Raw genomic sequence first — 14,196 nt, 5'->3', positions numbered from 1 at the left:
CACATGACCAACATGCAACCCTTGAGCATCAGAATCTCCAGCACCATCGGGGAATTCAGAAATTCAGTAAAACACCTGAAAGCAAAATCTGGCCAATGCTTTGCAATCTGTCTGCGCCAAGTGCAGTATGGCTTCTCTTAGACAAGGAAGTACTGATGTTGCTTCATACTGCTCTCTTTCTTGTCAGAATAGATCACAGAGGTCAGAGGTGTCTCCTGTTTTGACAGAAACACTGGACACATTGCACATCCACCATTCCCTTCATATGCAGTTTTGGACTGTAGCCCTTTTCTCTCTTGGTTCAGCTGCTTCAGTCTTGCAAAGATGCTAAGGCTTATAAGAGCCGTGACATGATAATTCTCTCCTATGACCTATACTTCAGGAAGCTATCAGTGTCTGTTTAACTCTCAGTCAAGGCTGGTGTGACCCTCCCAAAAGGTAACAAGGATGTTATGTGATAGCCTATACATAGAAGTGTGGGGGTGTTTTCAATCATGCATGCGTGTGTATCTGCAGGTAAGTGTACTGTCTGCCTGTGTGCAGCTTTGTCTCTGTGGGTCTGCATCTCTGCCTGTTTCTAGTGTAAGCTCCGCTCTCTGCTCAGTCTTTACCAAGTCATTTTTGCTTCTATTTTATAGAAGTGCAGTAATTAGAAGATGTCATGTTTCTGGCATTAACATACTATCCTGCGGAGCTTGACATTAGAGTGAATGTAAATGGTTTTATTAAGTGCAAGATCAGGGCTGTTTAAATAATTGTGGTAATTGAAAATATGTGTATTATTATCTCTCAAGATGTGTTAGATTAAATTAATGAAGTTCACATCTGGAAGAGTAGATATTAACAATTTGTGGGACCATTATCCCTCACTTGGTATCATTGGAAACCTAGATCTTGAGTTCCACAAAACAATTGAGTTGAGGTGTCATAAACCAGACATTTTTCTGTGGTTAACTCTAAGAAATAAACAATTTATTTGAGCATGAGCTTTCGTGAGCTACAGCTCACTTCATCGGATGCATACCGTGGAAACTGTTTCCACGGTATGCATCCGATGAAGTAGGCAGTTTCCACGGTATGCATCCGATGAAGTAGGCAGTTTCCACGGTATGCATCCGATGAAGTGCAGTTTCCACGGTATGCATCCGATGAAGTGAGCTGTAGCTCACGAAAGCTCATGCTCAAATAAATTGGTTAGTCTCTAGGGTGCCACAAGTACTCCTTTTCTTTTTGCGAATACAGACTAACACGGCTGTTACTCTGAAACCTCTAAGAAATAGTATGATTTAGATCTGGCTGTTCATTCTGTTAACCTTTTGGTTATGGTGCTTGATGCAAATGATAAGAATGAGGAGCAGTGACCAAACACAGTGGAATATTCACAACTTGGAGCATAGGAAGGTAGCCACACAATCACTATTAAAGCCATTTGAATGTAGTACCTGCCATACATGCCTATATTTACAGTACATTATTGTACCATGGAGAGTAAAATACAATATAAGTGTGAGATCCTAAATCCTAGAGTACAATCAGCATTTCTTCTGAAGTCACTCCGAAAGGCCACAACATGTGTGGAAACTACAGACCACTGTAGAAATATCCTGTAGGTTCTTGTTGACTCTACTTCAGCTTCTGGCAAGGTATAATGTGCTTTTTGTGGTTAAAAATTCAAAAATAATTTTAAATGAATGGCCAACGTTTTAAAAATGGATACCTAAAATTAGGGTTGTAAATCCATGCTTTGGCATCTAAATAAGTATGCATGCATCTAAATAAATAGGCATGCATCTGATGAAGTGGGTTTCAGCTCACGAAAGCTTATGCTCAAATAAATTTGTTAGTTTCTAAGGTGCCACAAGTACTCCTCTTTCTTTTTAAATAAGTGACGTAATTTCCAAAATGGATGAGCACTCCAGAACTTCTGTGTATTTAGGTGCATAAGTATGGATTCGGCAGCCTAACTTTGAGCTCCTGTTTTTACAAATCTTGGCCAAATACCTTTTCTAAGTCTTTGATTAAGTGGGCAAATGACAATTGAAAAGTACAGACCATGGAGATTCCATGGAGAGTCGTTCTTATAAACACAGTGATTTTTGGACAGGATTTCTTAGAAGTGGAGGCAGTCAGTCCTGTTTATTCTTTGGAAATTATATACTCATTATTTGTAAGCTATTTCAGTCAAACAGTGGTTGCAATTGAGAAGTCAACATTTGCCAACAGTCAGTACAGTTACTTCCTATACCAAGTATAGAGAAATGCTCAGGTATCTCAGATATTTAATGTCTGCTAAGTGTTGGCAAATGGTGACCCTTTCATGGCAACCACTTTATATAAGCCCCAGTGACTATACCGGTTGTAGGGCAGATTTCCTGGCCTATGGTGAAACTCATACACTCGCTCCCTTCCCAACTGAGGAATATTGCCAAACAACCCCTCATTCTTAAAGATATAGTACTTCTACCTAATTTCTCTCTCTCTGTGCTGAGCCCAACACCTTGGTGTCAAGGCACCAAGTTTCAAAGAGGAATCATTTTGCTTTTAGAATGTATCAGAAAACATTAAATTATTTTCAAAATATTTTCCCAGTCAGGAATCCCCTGGCCCTTCCCCACAATGGTTTCATCGTTGGCCATCCCTCTATATTTGAACATTGCACAGAATACACACACAATCCCTCTTTTGTCAGAGATCACTAAATCTAGTTTTCCTACAAGGTATTGTATTTGAGGTCTTGTATTATAATCAACCCTTTGGACTGATTGTTCTTGATAAGGATGGGCCAGTCTGTCCATATAAAATAATTTCTAACCACATTTGTATTGAACCCAAACTGAACCTCTTCTGAGGTATGGAGGAACCTGATAACTCCCCCCCCCCGCCCCCGTATGCCTCCCTGTAATTTCCATTTGTAATCTCCATTTTTAGCTAGAGATTAAAATGTCAAAATACTTCAAGATAACATGTTCTTATACTATCCAGCTTGACTGGAACCAAGGAAGTCCCACAAATCTCATATGACAACTTTTTCCCATACAATTTCCATTGCAATCTAAAGATCTATGTGGTTCCCATAAATTTCAGCCAAGTATGGGACTGAGTGGTTCAGGTGACCATTAATGAGATACAGAGCTCTACAACCAAGATTTTCAAAAGTGACTAGCGACCTGGGATGCCTCCATTTTTGGGTGCTCAATGTGAGACACCTTAAAGGAGCCTGATTTTCAGAAAGTGTTGAGCATCTGCTTTCTGAAAATCAGGCCTCTTTATCGTGTCTCAGGGAGGGCACCCCAAATGGAGGCATTCAAAATCACTTTTGAAAATCTTGGTAACTTTCATCTCGAAGCACCAGTTCAAATCTAGCCCCAGATCAGTGATGACCATTTGATGTCCTAAGTGAAATAAGGTTAGTGGTCTCAGCCCAATGCCTAGTAGACAGTTGTCCACATCACAAAACCCACTGCCACATTCAACATGAATTTTTCTCAGTAGAGAAGCCAATGGATGGGGAAGGTGAATTACATCACCCTCTCACAAGGCTGGTCAAAATTGAGGAATGCTGGCAGTTTGGAAACTTTGCACTATTGCTGCCCATATTTGTATCATTTCGAGGGATAGAAGACTATATTATATAGGGATGTTGATCTGGCACCATTGACAAACAAAAGTAAGGAAGGATTTGTTAATATTTATTCTTCTGTGAACTTCTATGACCCTACAGAGATTCTACCGTATTTCATAGTTAAAATCTTTCCTCTGTACAGAGCTGCCATATTCCCCTTTCGTTTATGTGAAATGCATGTACATTTGCATTTTTCATACACCATTAGATTTAAATGCACAGCTACTCTATCATTGCTGTTCCCCTAACAATAATCTCACAGAAGAGCTTTTTTGTTCCAAAAATCTTTCTTAAAATTATGAAGCTATGGGCAGAACTCGCTAAAGTGTGTGTAAGGACTTCAAAGGTGCATACACCTTGTGTTGGCTCTCAGCACGGGGTGAATTCCACTATAAAATGTACCCTGTGGGAAGAAAGAGTGAATTATATTTTGCTTGTATATCCCTTCACAGGAGGGTTTCCAATTTCTTCCTCCATGAATGCAAGAGAATGTTGCAAGAGGAATGTTCTTAGCTAATCAATGATTATTTATGTATTATTTGTATTACAGTAGTGCTGAGGAGCCCCGGGCAATGAGCAAGGCCCCATTGTACAAGGTGCTATACCAGCACAGAAGAAAGACATGGTCCCTGCCCCAAAAAGCTTACAATCTCAGAATAAGACAAGAGAAAATAGGTGGATGCAAACAGTCATCTAATCAGTCTATATTTTGTGCTGATCACAGTGGTATCTGGATGAATGAATGTATGACATGGCAGTTCTTCCCACCATTTAAAACTGTGATGGCACCAAAAAAGATTCCAAAAATGAGCAATAAGAGGAGACAATTTATACATTTTTTATAATTTAAAGTTCCTATTTAGACACATTTGGTGAAACAATTAGTTCAGGGAGGCAATGTGGATGCAGTTTGTGTTTGCTAACAATCTACCGACAAAATAAAAATAATCTTTTGCTCTTTTTGGATAACATTTCACTTGGGAAGATTTACAGACACGATTGAATTTAGTTGTTAATGTCTTCTAAGTAAATAAATCTACTGTACAGAAAAGGTTTCTTTAAGGATGGGATTTTCCAAAGCACTAGCTTTGAAATCAGTGAGAGTTTCATCACTGACTTCAATGAGAGCAGAATTAGGCCAATGTCTAAGCACTTTGAAATGTCCCACCCTTACCTGTGCAACAATCTACCTCATAGTGTAACGTACTTAACTTAGATCTTGATTGAGAAAAGCACTTAAGTGTTGATTAAATCCATCCCCAGCACGTACGCATGTGCTTAAATCTAGTTGATTTCAGTGGAATTTAAGCATGTGCTTAAATGCTGTCCTGAATAGGGATGCTTTTCAGAATCAGGGCCTGAAATTGCAGCTCTTTGGGGCAAGGCCTCTCTTTGTGTTCTCTGTGTGTGCAATGCCTAGTACAATGGGGCCCCATAATTGATTAGAGCTTCTAGGCACTTTCATAATAAATAATAATGATAGTATGATGTAGCAAGATAGATATGCTATATGACTTTCCAATTCCCCTCCCCTCAAGTCAGGCAAAAAAGAAAATTAAAATGGAATGAATCATTTAAGTAAATGTCATTGCAACAGACTATCAACACAACTGTTTGAATTTCTGCTCAGTTATTTGGGTTGCATTTAGGAATTATTTATTGAAGCAGTGATGCATAAAAAGTAAATCGACCTGTAATTCTTTTTTGTAAGGTAACTAAAGTCCTCCTGAAAAGTGGTGTTCATCTTCAACTCTGTCTCCACTTCTTCTTTTCCTTTTTAAATTCCCCCTTCCCCCCAGAAAACAACATCCAAACCACAGATCTGCTGTTGTGAAATGGGATTTTTAAAAAGTAATCCTCATCAGGATCACTGTTTGAATTAAACTGCTTGTGACAGGGCTGTTTCATAGGTAGTTTTTTCACTGGCTGCAGATACAAGTGGAAGGTATAATGAAATCATACTAACGTATTAATATAGCAAAACTAAATTTAAGATTAGGTTTGTGTTTCAAAATCTGCTTAGTTTTTCAGATTTTGTTTATGCCAAGGGTTGCTGAAGCTTAACTTTTCTCTTTCAAATTGTATTAATAGCATTAGGCCTCAATTAATCAGATTCAAAATTTGGAAACAAAGAAAGTATTTTGTCTGCATAATCACTGCAAGGCCATATACCGGGCTCTTTTCTTACCAGCCTTTTTAATGATTATTTCAGTCCAGATTTTTTTTTAAAAAGGAACCACTGAAATCTGGGCTTTGAATTTTGTAAATGAGCCTGCTGCCCGACGCACTTCTCAGCAAGATAAGGGCAGAATGGCATTTGCCGAAATGCTTAGCTATCTCGCTAACAATCCTGCTCAGTTGTGGGCCCCTTGGTAACAGCTTGGCAAATCTGCAAAAGGAATGTGACTATATAGTTTGTGTGTGGATTGTTGAGTCATTATAGCCTCCAAATTGCACAGCAGATCATTAATCATAGGCCAAGATAGGCAATCACTGCAGAAACCTGATGAAAAGACTCCCAGAATAATGCCTGCTAAATCATGTTTAACATGCAGACCTTGCCTGTGCAGATATGGAAAGGGGGAGGTAAGAAAAAAAATCATTCCCCTTTTAGGAAAGAAAACTTCTACTTATCTTTGATTTGCATTCAGCCCTCCCTCAATAGTCCTTAAGCCTGTTATTTAATTCATTTTGGTGCCAGGTCCCATCACAAAGCAAAGACCCTAACCAGGACCTATACAGTCTATGACCCCCAAACCCCCTGTCTTTTCTTGTCAGTTCTATGTCATTTGTGCAGTTGAACTCCGCCAATTTGAAACGCTGACCTCTTCCATAGACAACCTTATTCTCCTCGAGTGAAAGAAAGGGCCAAGGCCTACAAACCACTCAAGCGAGAGATGGCAAGAAAAGAGAAAAGTGGTTGACTCGTAAATCAATTTCCACAGCCCACCCAAAACCCACACACACACACACACACTACATTGGTATTTTTAAAAAGAAGAAAAATATATAATGGATTCTTTTTTAAAGTTTCAAGAAAAGAAAAATTGTGATTAGACGGTGGGAAAAGAAGGTTGTACCCCAAGCCCAATATAAATCTATATTATCTAAACATGAGTTTCCTTCCCCACCTGTCATCCCCAGATCAAAAAGAGAACAGTCTCACAAAATGCGTGAATGATCTTTGTTAGCACTGACAAAGTTGGTAGTATAAATACTAGGCATAAAACTAGCGCTCATTCTTTGCGGACCTCCAGAGTGCTAAACCCTATTCATGAGCTGCTTATATCAAGTGGTCCAAGTTGCGTGTGTGTGTGTGTGGGGGGGAAGCGGCTATGCACAGAAACATACAATACACACAGATAAGTGCACACACATTTATATGCACATATGTAAACAAGCATACACACACATAAACCAGGAAGACAACTGACAATAAAACAATCCGGTGGTATTTAAGGCCCCAATCTTTCAAACCCTCATGGGTCAGATTCTGCTACCCTTACTCACACTGCGTGGTGCTGTACTCCCCACATAGTCCCACTGACTTCAGTTTGTGTGCTACAATAGTACTTCTGTTCGGTGTGAACTTGGCTGTCACAAGCCTGCCCTCTGTGAGTAGCCTTTCCTCTCAGGAACGGTCCTGTTGACTATGCTCGTGAGCCAGGGCTTGTGAGGTCTGAACTCGGAGACTGTACATAATTAGCAAGCCCTTCCAATCACCTCATTTGCCAATCTTGTACTTTAAAGGCCTCCCACACTTAACCAGCCATTTAATATATAGCAGTATGCTCGTACAATATGATTTCAGTATGATAGTTACAAATTAAATGCAACACGATGGGCCTTTAAGGAGCGGGGTAGTCATTTTACAAGAAGGGAAGTGGTGGTATAGCTAAGCCAACAGATTCAAGCCCTAGCATTACCTAGAATGCACAACAATTGATTTTTGTCTTGCAAATCACTGTGAAAACGCTGGCTCGATTCACTGGAGATTCACCCTCAGGGGAAGGCAGGCACCAAGCACGGCTGACCCTCTCCCCTGGGGGGCTATGCTGGGCGAAGCAGCTGTAATTTACAATGGGGTCTCTAGAGGTGTCTGTATGTGGACCCTGCCTAGAAGACGGGCTGTATCAGCACCACGCTAAACTTCCCTGTCCCCATCCATGCCCCAGACATTCCTGCCTGCTTTGGTGGCTGAACTAAGCAGCTCCAAGCCCCTCAGCAGGGTGGAGATTCTGGGCAGCTTGTGCCACTGCACTCTCCATCCAGATGACTTTTCACCACCTGGGGCCTGCTGGCTGGGATCTGCTGGCAGCAGGCAGTAAATCAAGCCCAGTAAAGTGCTAAACAACTTCTACATAACACTACTATGGTGTTCAGACATACCTGTGGAGAACCACTCGTTAGTACTGCAGTAACAGCTGGATCTAATCAGGATGCTAATAACGATTTCTGCTAAAACCTACCAATATACCTTGTTGCTGTCTGGTTTAGGTGGATTCATAGTAAATATGTTGCATTGCGGGTAGGGTAGGATCTAAATCTGCAAAATAAGACTCAGGGTTGTATGTCATGAAGAAGTCAACAGGAAGGAGAGATGCAGCCACGTCACAAGATGTTTTCATTGTACGGGCAAAATAAGGACATAAGAACGGCCATACTGGATCAGACCAAAGGTTCATCTAGCCCAGTATTCTGTCTTCCAGCAGTGGCCGATGCCATGTGCTTCAGAGGGAATGAACAGAACAGAATCATCACGTGAATCATCAAGTGATCCATCCTCCTGCCCTCTGTGAGTAGCCTTTACTCGCAGGAACAGTCCTGTTGACTATGCTCGTGAGCCAGGGCTTGCAAGGTCAGAACTTGAGACTACGTAATTAGCAAGCCCAGAGTTGGGCTACTTCACATCACTTCCTGGTCCAATAAGCCATTTTGCATGGACTAAAACTAGCACCATGTTAATTAGCTCGCTGTGCGTTCACAGCTCACGCACAGAAGACACGTGCCTTGCCTGCATGGGAGAGGAAATGGATAGGCCAAAGGGGAAAGGTGGTTGGGCCAAGTTCCCTGGCCACACATCCCGTCCCCGGGCAGTATCTTGCTCCAGTTGGGTGAGCAAGTTTTTCCAGCCTCAGAGCCAGAATGACAGAGAAGACAGAGCAGCTGGGCCTGGGGAGAGGCGGCCCTGGTAGTGGTGAGCCGCAGCAGCAGGTACAAACGATCAGTCCCTCATTCACTGCTAGCTGTGCAGTGTCGTGCTGTCCAGTACAGGTGCGTGAACCGTCCATAGCAAACAGAGTATTCAGTGACTTTAGCCCATTTTGTCTTTGCAAGCTCTGACTTCTAGGAACGTATTTGTTATTTGAGGAAGAGCCTGTTCAAATAAACTGCTGTGTACGTGTATAGGCTAGTTCCTAAACTTTGCTAGCTCGCGTCTTCATTATTGATTGTCACCACTGTGTGGTTGGTCCGTTTAGTCATATTATGTTGTTTCCGTCCCCTGACGGGACAAGTGAAATGTCTCGGGTAGGGGGTGGGAGTTAGGAAGAGTGACGCGACTATGTTAAGGAAGTTTGTGGACACTGTAAAGCTTTTTTTTCTGTGCCACTCACTTCATGCCTGAGACACCACTATTAGAAAAAGTAGGCTAGTGTATAGTAGGCTAGAATCGCATATGTCTCCCATTACTGAGGTATCTGATTTTAAATTTTCTGTTGTTGAACTCACACAAAGTAATTGCATGGGGTACGGGTGTGCATGTCTCAGCAATTACAGTTACAGCTAGATCCTTGTTTGGTTTAATTGCCTCTGGGTCAGGGTTCCTTCTCTCTCTTCTTTAAACTTCATTAGTGCTAAGGCTCTGGCCTGGGATTACAGGAACTCAGCCCCCTGGGTCTCTTGCTATTGTTAAGCACCAAATTCTGGACGGTTTGCAACATTTCACATTTATTCAATTTACTGGTCACCAGTTTGTTGTCACTCAGCACCATTCACCAACATAATTTTCACAAACAAAATTAGCAATTGCAGCCTACGCGTACCTGAGCAGGCCTACTTAGGAAGGATTCATTAAGATTCCCATAATAGCCTCCTTGTCAGGGCACTTACCTGCAGTCTGGGGAACATTTCAACAAGTCTGTCCTACTGTTGTGCTAATTAAACATTGTTCTATTTATAACAGCTTGTACGGATCCCCAGCCATTCCACACACAGTGAACAAGACATAGCCGTGGTAAGTGGAAGTGGTCTGCCAAAATGGCATGGGGTTGGGCCTCATGCAGGCAATTCTAACATAGGCAGCAGCCACAGATATGTGTGTATCATCACAGCCTGGCACCTCGGCTAGTGGCAAAACCTGCTGTTCTTCAGCAAAGAAACTGCAGGGTGTGGGGGCTACTACTTTGACCTGCGACTAATTTAAATTGGTCACAAAAGGAGTTTTGATTTGTGCACAAATATAAGTACAAAAGACCCATCCACAAAATGAGGAAAGGGTATGTGAACATGCCACATTGAAATCTGGTTCCTAACTCACTGTGTTGTGCATGAATAATTTTCCCCACTCTTTGCCCATCTTTACTGTAGGGCCTGGTTGCTGGTGTATGGATGTGCATAGGAAGAAGGACCCTGCAGAGAGATCTGTTACTCTGATCTGTTATATGGGGGCATGGGGCCATTTCAGAGCTGATGGCACCACAAGTGATCTGTCGTGGCCTTTAGCTCATGTAATTATGGGGGAGAGAGGTCTGCCCAGCACTGCTTTTCCCATATGCTCCCATTTCACTGTCAATGGCTGTTTGGTGCTTCAGCAGCATGTGCCTGCATGGTGCAGTTCTGCTCCACAGATTGTGGTATGACAGCCTGGAATCTCCCCCCTCTCTCTCTGTGCATGTTTTGCCTTTCAGACACAACAGTTTCCTATTGCAGCCTATGATAGAGGCACATCGCTGCAAATCCACCCCATGCTCGTTTCTTTTTGTAGGTGACGCTTTGTGCAGGGCTGGGATGAGCAGCTGTCAGCATTTACAGCCATCTCACTTACTGGCTTGGTATCCGTTGAATGCAGGAAGAGTTGACCACTCTCATCACCAATGGGCCTCTTTCACTGCCTCCCTTAGCCCCTCTCATCCCAGATAGATGCTCAGATATTGTGGCAATGTCAATTGTATAAGTACCTGGACAGATAGCTATGCAGCTGTATACTTGGCCTGGCTCCAATCCTTGACTCCAGTTCCTGGCACCTGACTTCTGCTCCAGCCACTAGGCGTGACCATCAATGCCTTTGTCGTGATACCGATGACAAGGGTTCTCCTTCATTTTTCTCTATTGTGTAAGTGGAGTGGTATGAAGTGGTGTAAGTCCTGTTTTAATGGAAGGGTGCTGGATTGGGCCCACTGCTATGAGAAGATGGTTCTGAGCATAACTCTCAACTTGCCCTGGCCCTAATGTGAGATGCACAGTGTGACCAAGACCCAAAATGAAGGTGCGTGGGACATTCTTGAGGAAGGAAATGTAAAATACTGTGGGATTCATTCCCTCCGTGTACAGAATTCTCTTTACAACCTCAGCTTCATGGCTCTTGGTTTCTGTTTTAAATTACTTCCAACCATAAAAGTGAGGAGGGACCGGCTTTCTGCGGGACAGAGGGAATTTGGGGATTACCAGAAGTGACATGAGGGACATTTGAGAGGTATGGTTCTCATTGTCAAGAGTGAGCTCCTTCACCTATTGAAGACTAGCCAGGCCAGCATCCGGGCAGATTAATGAGCTCAGGTGGGTTGCCGTAGGATCACCTGATTGGCCAGCCTGCCTGATTGGCTGAAGGGAGGCAGGTGATGGGTGTTTTTAAGCTCAGCAGGTTGCTGGCTGTTTAACACATATGACTGCAGCTGTGATCACTCCTGTACCTGCTGTGTTCCCAGCCTTATTCCTGTTCTGTTCCAGCTACTGCTTCCCTGCTTGCTCCTGACTCTGGATCTGGCTCTGATGCTTGGTTTGACTCTGACTCTGGCTCTAGCCCTTGACTCCAGTCAATGATGCCTGAGTCCTGCTCCAATCACTTGGCCTGGCGGTCTATGCCCTGCTCATGATACTGATGGGGTTCTCTTTCATTTTATTCCATTGTGTACATGGAGCGGTATGAAATGGTATAAATCCTGTTTTATTTGAAGGCTGCTGGATTGGGCCACTGTTCTGAGAAACAGTGTTGGGTGCCTAATATTAACTTAGAATTATGATTTAGTGTGACATACTGGAATAAAGAGAGTCTCCAGCCTGTAATATATAGCAAAGAAATACAGAAATAAACCTCTAACTAGTGAGACACAGATTCAAGTGGCACAGTATAGTGGAGCACAGAATACAACAAAGGAGAGGGGGGCTGGAGCTCAAGTCACAGGTGAGTGTACGCTTTGCTCTTCCTCTTCTTATTATTGGGCCTTCTGACATTGAGTGGTGAGGCTTGAATTATACGGGCCATTAGATGTCTCAAAAGAGCTGGACTTCCAAGTGCAACTGTTGTCACTGCCCTGAGTTTGGGTTTGTGAAGGGAATGGCCTCCGGGAGCACTGTGGTGGGTTGGAGCTGCTGGTGTTCACAGTGTCCAGTATTATCCAGGGGCTGCACAACACAGCTGGGTCCTGGTTTACAGCACAGCATTGCCTGCTGCCCTAACCGCAGCATGGGCTGCGGCAGAGCATTCTGGCTCTGTATTGCCTCCAGGAGTTGCCTCAGCATCTCCTTGTCTTTTTCAGTACTGTCTTCTGCCATGGCAATGCTGGCCCTGGTCGCTGTGATGCTGTCTTTGGTCACTCTGAGCCTCTCCCTGGAGAGCTCCATTTCTTTTTTTTTCCCCCTCCATCTTCAAGTACTGCCTCCATCTTTCCACTGTTTGCTGACCTCATTGCAGGGTCCCAAAGAAAAACAAACGTTTCATCACAAGTTATCTATTTTTATTTCCTCGGGTTAGCAAGCCGCTTAGCTGTTGGAAAAGGCCTTCTCCTTGCGGGCCGCGTGGCTATGGGAACAAGGAAAGAAACCCCAAGCAGTTATTGTCCATATACCAAAAAGGCTATGATCGCATGTCTTATTATGCATTTCTGACTTTCCCTCCCTGAGAGTCCTCCCAGGCTGGGGGAGCCTCAGAGATGGTAAGTGGCATGTGCAGGACAAGAGCTGGATTGGGATTTTTGTCTGTGCAGCACATGCTGTTTGGGTTTGCAGTTGTGCGTTGGAGGCTGGTGGGATGGGAATTATGTCCCCGGTTTGGGTTTGCATTTTTGCTTCTGTCGTGTCAGAAGTGTTAGCAGGAGGCACGTGGGGGCGAGCTGGATAGTAGTCATCTCTACATCCCCTTTGGACTGTCCTGAATTTCAATGACATTACACTGGGGCAGGAGTCTAGGAGGTAGAGAATGGACTTATTCAAAAAGGCAAAGGGCAGACCATCAAGGTATGCTGTGAACTTGTTCACCAAGATGGTCCCCGCAGGACCATAGAAGGGAGTTGCATAGAAGGAAGGACCTTGTCATTATTCCCTGTAATATCTGGACCAAAATAGAGCTATTTTTCAGTCTTAGATTCTGCTTCATCTCCTCTACAGACCTGGCAAAAAGTGCAGAGAAAAATAGATAGGGCTCCACAGTGATTGTCTGAAGCATACATGTCTTTCTTTTTGTAAGCCTGTGAGAAGCCTTTAAGAGCTTTGCTATCTCTAAGGAAAAGCTCTTTTCCTGTAGGAACGTGGGTTACAGGGCATTACAATGTCCATGTCTACCTCATATAACATGTGAATTCTAACCAAACTTTTCCTGCAACCACTGTCTCAATAAACTGTTGAATTTTGCACCAATGCATGCTTCCAGTATTTGAATCTACAACAGTGTGCGCTGCACGATGGTGCCAGCCACCATGTTGAGCTGGTGAATGAGGTTTGAGAGGCTGGGAGAAGTAGAGTGTTGTCTGACAGGGCAGATGCAGGGAGGGGAGGGAAAAGGAAAATAGGTAGATGGGCACATGCTCTCCATGGTGTGGGTATGAAAACAGTTGATAGTCAGCTTTAGCATCAGACAGAGGCTGACTGCCCAGCCAGAGCAGCCGCCATTTGGACAACATGTAGGGGGCAAACGGACAGTGTGGGCGAAAGGGAGGGAGGTGGGGAGCTGGAGACTCACATGTGAGCTAAGAGCCTTTCTGCCTAAAATGGCTCTGGCCATTGCTCACCCAGACCAGAAAACTAGCATTGTACAGTACAGCGTTGTAAAGATAGGAACTTATGTGCCGAAGTTCCATTGAAAAGATCTTGCTCCTCAGTCCGAGCCTGGGTTTCTGGCTGGGAATCAGGCTCAGTTGCTGCACTTGGCTTTCCCATACTGTCACCTTTCTGGAGCACTAAATTCATTTCTAAAAGCGCACACGTGAATTATTGTTTACTTGATAGAATTTGTTTAATTTGTTATCTTCTATTGAAAGCAAACCCCAAAGATAAAGAGGGGTTGATTTCCAGTGTTGTTAGTGCCATTGAATGACTTCTCTTCCTTGGCAGCCTTTATTTCACATACAGGTGGCTTTATT

The 14,196-nt window shown here is 43.3% G+C and overlaps 1 long non-coding RNA gene across 1 annotated transcript; it reads left to right on the top strand.

The window, feature by feature from the left end:
- The first annotated feature begins 357 nt into the window (after positions 1-357).
- On the top strand, positions 358-13,450 carry LOC144930197 (uncharacterized). Its single transcript, XR_013635298.1, has 3 exons — positions 358-438; positions 9,807-9,857; positions 10,608-13,450. It is a non-coding gene; the product is annotated as an uncharacterized LOC144930197 (long non-coding RNA).
- The last annotated feature ends 746 nt before the right edge of the window (positions 13,451-14,196 follow it).

The sequence above is a fragment of the Lepidochelys kempii genome, chromosome 1 (assembly GCF_965140285.1).
Source record: "Lepidochelys kempii isolate rLepKem1 chromosome 1, rLepKem1.hap1, whole genome shotgun sequence".
In the NCBI taxonomy this organism is placed as follows: Eukaryota; Metazoa; Chordata; order Testudines; family Cheloniidae; genus Lepidochelys; species Lepidochelys kempii.
The sequence above is the reverse complement of the archived record's forward strand: the minus strand, read 5'-3'. Positions and strand labels throughout refer to the sequence as shown.